This window comes from Fukomys damarensis, unplaced genomic scaffold (genome assembly GCF_012274545.1).
Source record: "Fukomys damarensis isolate Sample0158 unplaced genomic scaffold, DMR_v1.0_HiC HiC_scaffold_18, whole genome shotgun sequence".
NCBI classification, from domain to species: Eukaryota; Metazoa; Chordata; class Mammalia; order Rodentia; family Bathyergidae; genus Fukomys; species Fukomys damarensis.
In genome coordinates this window covers 732,397-741,792 of record NW_022900930.1, presented here as the reverse complement: position 1 = coordinate 741,792, position 9,396 = coordinate 732,397, and the positions used below count along the sequence as shown (strand labels likewise).

At 47.0% G+C, this 9,396-nt stretch overlaps 1 pseudogene; it reads left to right on the top strand.

Moving 5' to 3' along the window:
- The first annotated feature begins 2,874 nt into the window (after positions 1 to 2,874).
- Positions 2,875 to 6,128, top strand: LOC104857330 (annotated as a pseudogene).
- The last annotated feature ends 3,268 nt before the right edge of the window (positions 6,129 to 9,396 follow it).

The following is a 9,396-nucleotide window of genomic DNA, read 5'->3' as shown; positions in this document are numbered from 1 at the left end:
TTTATTTTGATACAGAATCTTGCTAAGTTGCCCAGGCTGCCCTCAAATTTGTGATACTCCTGCCTCAGCTCCCAGGTAGCTGGAATTGGAATACCACCATGCCCAGATGGTGTTTTATTTTTTAAACTGAATTATAGTTATGTTCTAGGGTGATTCATGGCTGACCTCCTGACGTCCCTCTGCCTTGTGATTCTTTGCATCTGTCACATATGAAATGTCAACTTGGAAACAGTGTTTCCCCAGAGTTCACTTTGATGTACTCTCTTCATTGTAAATACCATGCCAGAGGCAGAGGCATCAGGAGGACAGACATCTGCTCAACTGAGAGAAGCCCATTCTTTTCCATGAAGTCATTGCCTCCCTTTTACACCCACATCTCCCAGTCTTTCTCATTGGCCTCACTTCTCTTTGATTTGTTTTCCTTTTTCAGGCCTACAGCTAACCCCACTGATTCTTTTCAAGATGCTCTCTTGGACTTGATGGTATCCTGGTGGTGTTGTGAGCCCACAGGGAATGGTAAGCTGGTATTGCCAGGCTGGGGTAGTGGCCCCTCAGAGGCTGTCACTGAGTACTGTGAAACATACAGACAGAGGGCCCTGGGAAGAGGCAAAGAAAGTACCTGGAACAGCAACCTGCGTGGCCTGGGGGACAGGATGAGCATCACACAACATCACATGTTGGCTGGTCTACAGCCTCTTCCCCAGCAAGAGACCCAGTTCTGCCATGTTTTGGCCTGGACCCCCTGACGTAGACCAAACTGGGTCTATTTTTTTCCCCACAAAAGTAAGGGGTTGAATCCCATTGCATTAGAAATCCCAAACTGCCCAAAATGCCAATTCAGAAGTTTTTCTTCTTGTTTTGTTGTTGTTGTTGTGGGGGGGTACTGGAGAATGGACTCAGGGTCTTGGGCATGCTAGGTAGGCACCCTACTATTAAGTGACAGCCTTAGCCTTTTGTAGTTATTGAGACAGGGTTTCAGAAAAATTGCCCAGGCTGGTCTTGAAATTGAGGTCCTCCTGCCTCAGTCTCCTGAGTAGCTGGCATTCTATACATTCACCATGGCCCAACTTGAAGTAGCAAACTAAACATTTAGTAGCCCTCCTGGAGGGAAGTCTGTGCAGAGCACTCTCCTCAAGCCTCTCCAAGACCTGCCTCCCTTTCCTGGGGGTCAGGGTATGGCTGACTCACTGGGTACAGTCTTTGCCACTCTAACCCAGGGATCTACCGAATGTAGTCCAAGAGTCCCCAGAACTTTGGCCAAAGAAAAAAGCTGTGGCTGAAGCTGCCTTCTGGTGGGCCCTGGTTTATCAGGAGTTTAATTTGGGGGACTTCCATTTTAAAATCAGGGACACTGAGGCTCAGAGAGGTACAGTAACCTGCCAGAGGTCACAGGGCTCCTGAGCCACAGACCTAGGATTTGAACAACCTCGTGTGTGTGTGTGTGTGTGTGTGTGTGTGTGTGTGTGCGCGCGCTCCGCCTTCTGTTCCTACAGGGCAATGCTGAACACAGGCTTTCCTGCAGAACACCACGGACACCTGAGCACTCTGGATGTCCGCAGCAGACTCTAGTCTTGGTGGAGTCCCGGATCCCGTTCCTAAGACAAGGTGAGACTTCCAGCAGGCAGCGTGGAGGCTCTCGGCCTCACCTTGTCTCCTGGCGCCGCCTGGCGGTGAAAGGGGCCCACAGGCGGCCCAGTATGTCTGCCTCGGGCGGAAATCCCCGCGGAACAGCGCTGCCTTCCCCGCCTTGTGAAAGCGAGTCCAGAAACAGCTTTCCCAAGTAGGAGACTCGCGTTCTTAGATTTTAGAAAATTTGGAAAATACAAAAAAGTGCGAAGAAGAAAATTAAAGATTAGATATACCCTGACTTGTTCATGGCAAAAGTTCCCCAGATCTCTGTGCAGGGGCGTGCGCACACCCGCGCACACACACGCGCACACCATGCACGCACTCGCGCGCCCACGCCTTCCGCCTGTACGTGACGGGCGACCCCTAGCGCCACCAGCCTTGCTTAGGCTCGGCTGCTCGCTGCCCTCGTCCGCGAGCCGTCCCTGTCCCCTCTGGGCTCACGCTGGGCGCCTCTCTTGCTTCCTTGTGTCCTTCCCCTGGGCCTGTTCTCCCGCATGTCGGGGACTGGACCCAGCGCCCTCTCAGGGAGCTACCCCAGCCCTTTCTACCTCCGAGAAGGGGACTCGCCAAGCTGCCCGGCCGCTGAGACGCCTTCAGCTCCCTCTCCTCACGCCCCACGACTGGAATTACGCCGCACCCACCTTATCGGGACACACGGCTGGACCGTAACCCCGAACATGGACGTGTTGTAGTTTAGCGAATCTTCAAAATGTTGGGCATTTTGATTGTTTTTTGTTTTTTTCTACTTTAAATCATGAGGTATTCAAGATAAAATCTTTGTACACATCTGTGGTCCTTCTGTTGGGAGCTCGAGGTGGATTAACGCACCCGTCTGCTCGCTCCGCGTCTGCTGTGAACAACTTGCCCAGGCGATGCCCCGCCGCGTCCTCACGGTAGAAGCCCGGCCCTGCTTTGAGCCCCCTTCCTTTCAAAGGTGCGGCCGGCCCCGCCGAAGGGCGAGAAGAGTCGGGGTTGGATCCCGGCCGCGCTGGGCCGCCGTCCTGAAGAGATGCGGTGGCTTGGCTCCAAGTAAGAGCACCGTGTATGTCCAACTTGCCCTTCTCCCCGACAAGCAACGACGCATACCGGATATTTTCCAAGTATGGCGGAGCTGCGAAGGTTACTATAACGAGAGACACAGATACGAGGAAGAGCAAAGGGGCTGCATCTGTGTTGTTCTTGGATAAAGACTCTGCACAAAACTGCACCAGAGCCATCAACAGCGAACAGTTGTTTGTCAGAGTGATGAAGGCAGGCACGGCTACTGACAGCGGGGGAGCCGCTGAATTCATCGAAGGCCCAAGTACCTTGATAAATCGCAGTGTCGCGAATGTGGGGAAAGCCGACACTTGAATTACGCGTGTCTGAAAAACAGGCCTGGAGAACGTGAGCCTCCAAAGAAGAAAGAAAAAAAGAAGAGAAAGAAAATTACAGAACCAGAAGAGACTGAGGACGCAGCAGAAAGTGAAGACGGAGGGAAGACCCCACTGTCCACAGTCCACAGCCAAGGTTGAAGCACAGAACAAACGGAAACCCAGGGCAGGGGCCGCACAACGTCAGAGGATTCACAGCGCCCGACGATAAAGGAAGAGCACACGCTTCGGCGAGGAGAAAGAACTCAGTGATCACAGCTGCAGAATGTAGATGTCAGGAAAATAAAAACCATCTGCAGTCCAAATTATTTGCTTATAGGAACATTTAATATCAAAAAATTTTTTACCATAAAAGAGTGCGTAGAAAATAAAAAATAATTTAAAAAGTGTCATGTTTTACAGGTGGCACAGATTGACATAAGTAACAGTGTATAAATCCCAAAACAGTACCAAGCCTTGCATCCAGCCACACTTCTAGCTGCCTCTGAGTCCTCATCCCATCCCATCTAAAACGGGGGTGGGGGGAGTTATCACCTATAACCACGGAGCGTCAAAATACAACTAATCAAAAAAAAAAGTATCATGTTTTGAGCTAAGTACAGTGACACACACTTATAGTCCCAGTGCTCTGGGGCACAAGGACTACAAGTTGAAGCCCAGCCTGGGGAATTTAGCAATTTAACCAGACCCTGTCTCAAAATAAAAATTAAAAATTTACATCAATGATGTAGCTCATTGTGAAGGTCTGGGATTCAGTTCTCAGTACCCTGCCCCCCAAATCATAGTTATACCTTGCTTTGGCGTGGTACAGACTTAATATCTCTAATTCTTTTTTTTTTTTAAAGACAGTGTCTCCCTTTCTGGGCTGGCCTTGATTTCACTATGTAGCTCAGGCTGGCCTTAAACTTGCAAAACCCTTCTACCTCAGACTCTAGAGTGCTGGGATGACAGGCATGCGCCACCACATCCGGCTTAACGTCTCTAATTCGGAAACCTAAAATGCTCTGAAATCCAAAACTCTGAGTACCAATGTGATGACTCCAGTGGAAAACTGCACACCATGCAGCTGTGATTCGTATACAGCATCGTGCAAAATACTGTATTTTTGCCTTCAGTTTATGTATACAAGGTATTTATGAAACATACATAAATGAATTTCATGCTTAGGCTGAGGTTCCATCCAAAAAATATCCCATTCTGTATATGTACATATTCCAAAGTACTTCTGGTCCTGAATTTTTATGTTTGTTTGGTTTGGTGTTTTGAGACAGGGTCTTTCTGTATAGTTCAGAATGGCCTTGAACCCACTATGTAGTAGCTGAGGCTGGCCTCAAACTCAAGCTGCCTCGGCCTGCCAAGTATTGGGATTAGAAGGTGAACACCACCATGTCTGGCTGGGCCCAAGTATTTTAAAATTCAGGAGTTCTCACTAAAAATCAATCTTGAAAATTACTGATTTTAATAAAAACAAAACAAATACTACTATAGTAATGCTACTGTCATCCTATTAAAAAGGTGCATATTAAAATGATTTATTTGACAAATTCAGTACAAATGCTTTAGTTGTGTTTCACTTGTTTATAAGTACTTTTGAAATAAATTTAATCTGTAAAACACAAGCTTCATAAAGAGTGATAAATGGTTTATTAATAGTACTATCTATAAACTTTTCAAAAGGATGTTGTTTTTAAATATGGCTGTCTCATTATCTTACTTTTAGCTTTATCCCAGTCTGGTTGTATAGAAGTTGTAAAGACCCATAAAATACCTGAGTATAGTAGCACACATCTGTCATCCCAGCACTTGGGAGGCTGAGGCAGGAGGATGCTATGAATTCCATGCCAGCCTGGACTGCAGAGAAAAATCCTGCACCCCCAAAAATCCATAAAATAGAAAGTAGATCTAACAGGTTTATAACCAAACACAGCATGCACCTATCTACTTTGCCTGGAATAACAAATTCTGTTCCCATAAGCAACCACTTTGCATTGCATTATATATCTATATAACACACACACACACACACACACACACACACACACACACATATATATATCCTACATATATATTATACAGATTACATATATAACCTACAATAAAATACGTGTATTTTTGTCAATTCACAAAAGGATAGAGGAGGACTTTTCAAAGCCATAATACTGCCGTTTTTGCCTTCCTCCATCTCCCCAATGTGACTATGTTAGATTTTAATTAAATCCAGATTAATGTTTCAGTTTTTGTAAAAGATCTTGTAGGTATAGTACTTTTCATTTCATGTATTGATTACATTTCTTTGTATTTATGAGTAAATCTTCCTGTAATTCTGGGTTGGTCCTGGACAGTGACAGCGACGAGGAGAACTACGGGTCGGAGTACGGGTGACAAGGAGCAGGGGATTAAACCCCCACTCCACCGGGACAATGGGTTTAGACCCCACAGCCGCGGATCTGCTTCCAGGGCCCAGAGTAGGGGGAGCTCCTGAGCCCCGGCCATTGCGATGGCTCAGTGCGCTGCACACACCAGCCCTGCCTCATCCGCTGATCAGTGGGAGGGGCTCCTGGAGCTGTGAACTCTGTTACTTCAAGTATCAGGTCCTGGCGGTCAGCACCAAGAACCCACTGCAGTGGCAGGCTATGGCCAGTCATCGAGCAGGTGCAGACTGCAGCCATGTTCTGGGCTCGCTCTTCCTCGTGGCCAGTATCTCCTGGCTCATCTGGTCCTCAGCCCTTCAGCCAAGTGGCAACAGCAGATTCTGCTCTTTCAAATTTGCTATGGCACGTGTGGCTTCGCAGATGTTGTCTGCATAGACCTCATCGTCCGTTAAGGGTCGGTCGCCTGTGTACCGGATCTTCAAGGGCTGGCAGGCAGTGAACCAGCAGTGGAGGGTCCTGAATTTTGAGAAGACCAAGGACATCGCAGGAGATGCAGGGGAGGGATGTCAGGGAAGCCAGGCCCCAGGACCTCACGGACGGGCCCTCCTGTGGGGCCGCCGGCTGCCCCAGTTGTGTGGGCATGCGGACTGTGGATAACACAAGCCTGCACCTCCTTGGTTAGCTGTGGTCACCAGACCCCCGCTCCAGCTCCCATTCTGGCCAAGAGGTTGTCATGCGGGTCACCACCATCTGACCTGGACTCCAGGAGCAGGGATCTTAAGTCAATGCATCAGCCAAGATGAGCTCTCATACCTGCCTGAGGTGCCATCTGCACAAGGTGGGGCGTGGTGCTCTCACCACTGAGGATCTCTGTGGGCGCCCTCAAGCAGGAAACGTTATCTGGCCTCTGCTGTCCACTGGATAGAGACACCCGGATGACATTCCAGCCCCCACTGACAGCTCCTCGTACTCATCTTGAGGTGGCCAGTGAGCAGGAGGGGAGAGCAGCTTTTCTTCCCTGGAGAGAACCGTCTTTACCTCACCTCCTAGGGTCTCCAGCCCACAGGCTCCACCACGGTGACTTGGGGGGGCATGATGCCAGAAGAAAGGGGCTTATTCCCCACCCCATGGCCACAGGGCACCTTGCAATGACCTGCCATTCCCTGCATGAGGGTGGGGGCTTCCCCCTGCTCCACCTCCCCATTGCATGCGGGAAGGGCATAAAGAATCATTTATATGCATGCAGAGACTCCTTTCTCATCTGGGCTTTTCTGAGGGTTAGGGGTTGTGGGGAGGTTTCTCTGCACAGGTTGCAAGTCCCAAATGCAATAATGGTTTCTGAGTTGGAGATGTGACTCCCTTTGGCTAGTGAATAATTCACGTTGGCTGCTAGGTGGCTGCGCTCAAAGGTATCTAAGGATGGGTGGACCTGTCCAACTGTGACTTATGATTTAGAAAAACATCTCACAGCTATGGTTTTCCAGTCTACCTCATACAGTTGGAATGAGGATAAACGAGAGACAGGATGGGTGTCATTGCAAAGAAAATAATGGCATAAAAAAAGCTTTCTACACTAGTCGATGCTTTATTTCAAATGGTAGCTGGCATAACAAACTCCAAAACGTGTTTTTCATCAGGAGTTGCACAGAACATTGTGGAGTTTTGTGTTGACTGACATAATGAATATGGGCATAGGAAGGAAAATAGACATTACAAATGTTAAGAATGGTGAGGTTTGGTTTTTTTTTTTTTGTAAGAATGAGAACTCCTCTGACCCTTTAGATTTTGAGGGCTAGGGGAAGGTTGGAGCCCACTGTCTTGTTCTAGAGATCATCTGAGCTCTAGCAGTCTTTCCCAGCTACTGTGCTCTTCCAGAAAGTGGTATGAAGTAAATTTGGACTCATTTGCAGTGAGTTGGAGGGCAGCCTACCAATGCTATGCATGTCTCCCCTCAATTTAAGCTATTTCTATGGGGCTGATCCCGGTATTCCCAGCTAGTCGTATTACGCAAAGGTACTGTACTTGGAGGCAGCAGCACACAGGGCTATTTATAGAGAAAAGCTTGGGAAGGATTGGGTGAAAAGTGGCACAGAGGGCTGGAGATGGAGCGGAGCGGTAGAGCACATGCCTAATATGCGCAAGGCCTTGGGTTTGATCCCTAGCACTGAGGAGCGAAAAGCAAGTCAATCTGAAGTCTGGTGCCTTTCTTGTGAATCCTGGGGGCTGTGTATTATATGAATAATGGTGTCTTTTAAGTGAACAATTCATCAGCAATTAAAATTCTTTCATACATTGCTAAAAAAAATTCTGTGGTTGGTTAAATAAGAGTGGGATTATGGAGTCTTTAATTTTCTACTTTGTATATTCTGTACAATTTAATGCTTTGTAAGAACACCTACATTTACCTTTTTAATTACTAAAAGCAATAAAGTATTTCCACTTTGAAAAAAAAAAAAAAGATGCCATTGGCTGCCACAGAAGCCAGGGGTCCTCAAGCCACTTCAGAATTCTGGAATCTTTGAAAACAAGCAGTGGCCTTTTTCTTTTAAGAAATAATTAAACAACACCACTGACTTCAGAATCTTCTATTCTTACGCTTGAGGTCAGTGAATTACCACATCTTCACAGTGGAGCTGCTGTTCTCAGCTGTTAATTTCTGAGAGTAAAACAATATCGACTTTGCAATTTTTCTCTCAAAAAGGCAATGTGGGCAGATGAGCAGGTTAGTTGGAACTGAGTGGGTAGCAGATGTCCTGCAGGTCTTCAACACCCTGGGGTGCTTACTCACATCCCAGCTCTGAGTTCAGTGCCCTGACTGCAAGACTCTGCAAACACCTCTAAAGGAAATAGTTTAGTTCCTATCCTGTGCTAAAGTCCTAAAATTCTAAAAATTCTATCAGTTTTATAGAAACAGAATATTCCTAGGATTTGGATGGAGGAAGTCCTTTCTACGTGTGTGAAGGGTTTAGATTTCACAGCAAGTGGCGAAATGTGACTGGCTGCAGCCCAGGTGGGCATGGCCCACCCCAGTAAGGCATATTAATCTGGGTTCTGCTAACCCGGTGGGGACAGAGGGACAGGGGCTGGGAGCCGGGAAGGCCACCTTCTCAGCTGCTTTCTCCTGTGTGCTTCCACTCACACTGCTCACCCATCCAGTGAGCAGGTCCATGAGTGACAGGAGTCTGGTGTGGTCAGGGCCTTTCAAAAGACATGGGGGAACCGGGGAGGAAGGAACACGGCTAAGTCCTCATTCAAAGTGTGACACTAGAGAGCCAGGTCTGAGCCAAAGCACAGGCCAAGGTTATGCATCCAATACTGAAGCACGAGTAAACACAGGTGTACTTGTTCAGCTCTGATGCTCCTGTAGCAAATTAATCTTCACCTGTTATTAATTAATGAACCTTTTCCATGCCAGGTAAATTATAGGCTATAAATACATCATTACTATCCATGACAATCCTCTAAGGTATTATTTAGTTCTGTTTCACAGATGTGGAAACTGAGGCACAGAGGTCATGGTGGTCATGCCAAGGCCAGCACTGACAGAGCTAAGACACAGACCCAGCTTCTTTTCATTCCAAATCTCATTTTATTTAGAGTATGAGGTTTATGTTTATAGCATTTATCATATTCTGCCTCATTCAGCAGATATGTGTCCGAGTCTTACATTATGAGTCCCTTAGGACAATTCATCTTATTTCTCTTAACAACTTGCAATGCCTAACACATGGCAAATAACAGTATCTGCCTTCTGATTCAAGCAGCAACTTGTATTTTACATGATCACCATGGACTTTTTTTTTCTCTCCTTAGGAGAGTGTTTTATTTTGAAAACTTAAAACTCCCCGGAAGGATTCCGGAATCCTTCTATGGACACCCTTAGATCTTCCACCTTGATTCATAATTGTTACACTTTGTCCTTTTCGTCGGACCATTTGTAGACACACTTCTAAATACTTCAGCAGGTATCTCCTAAAAAACACTGCCACTGCTGCATAACCAAGACACATCACACGTAAAAA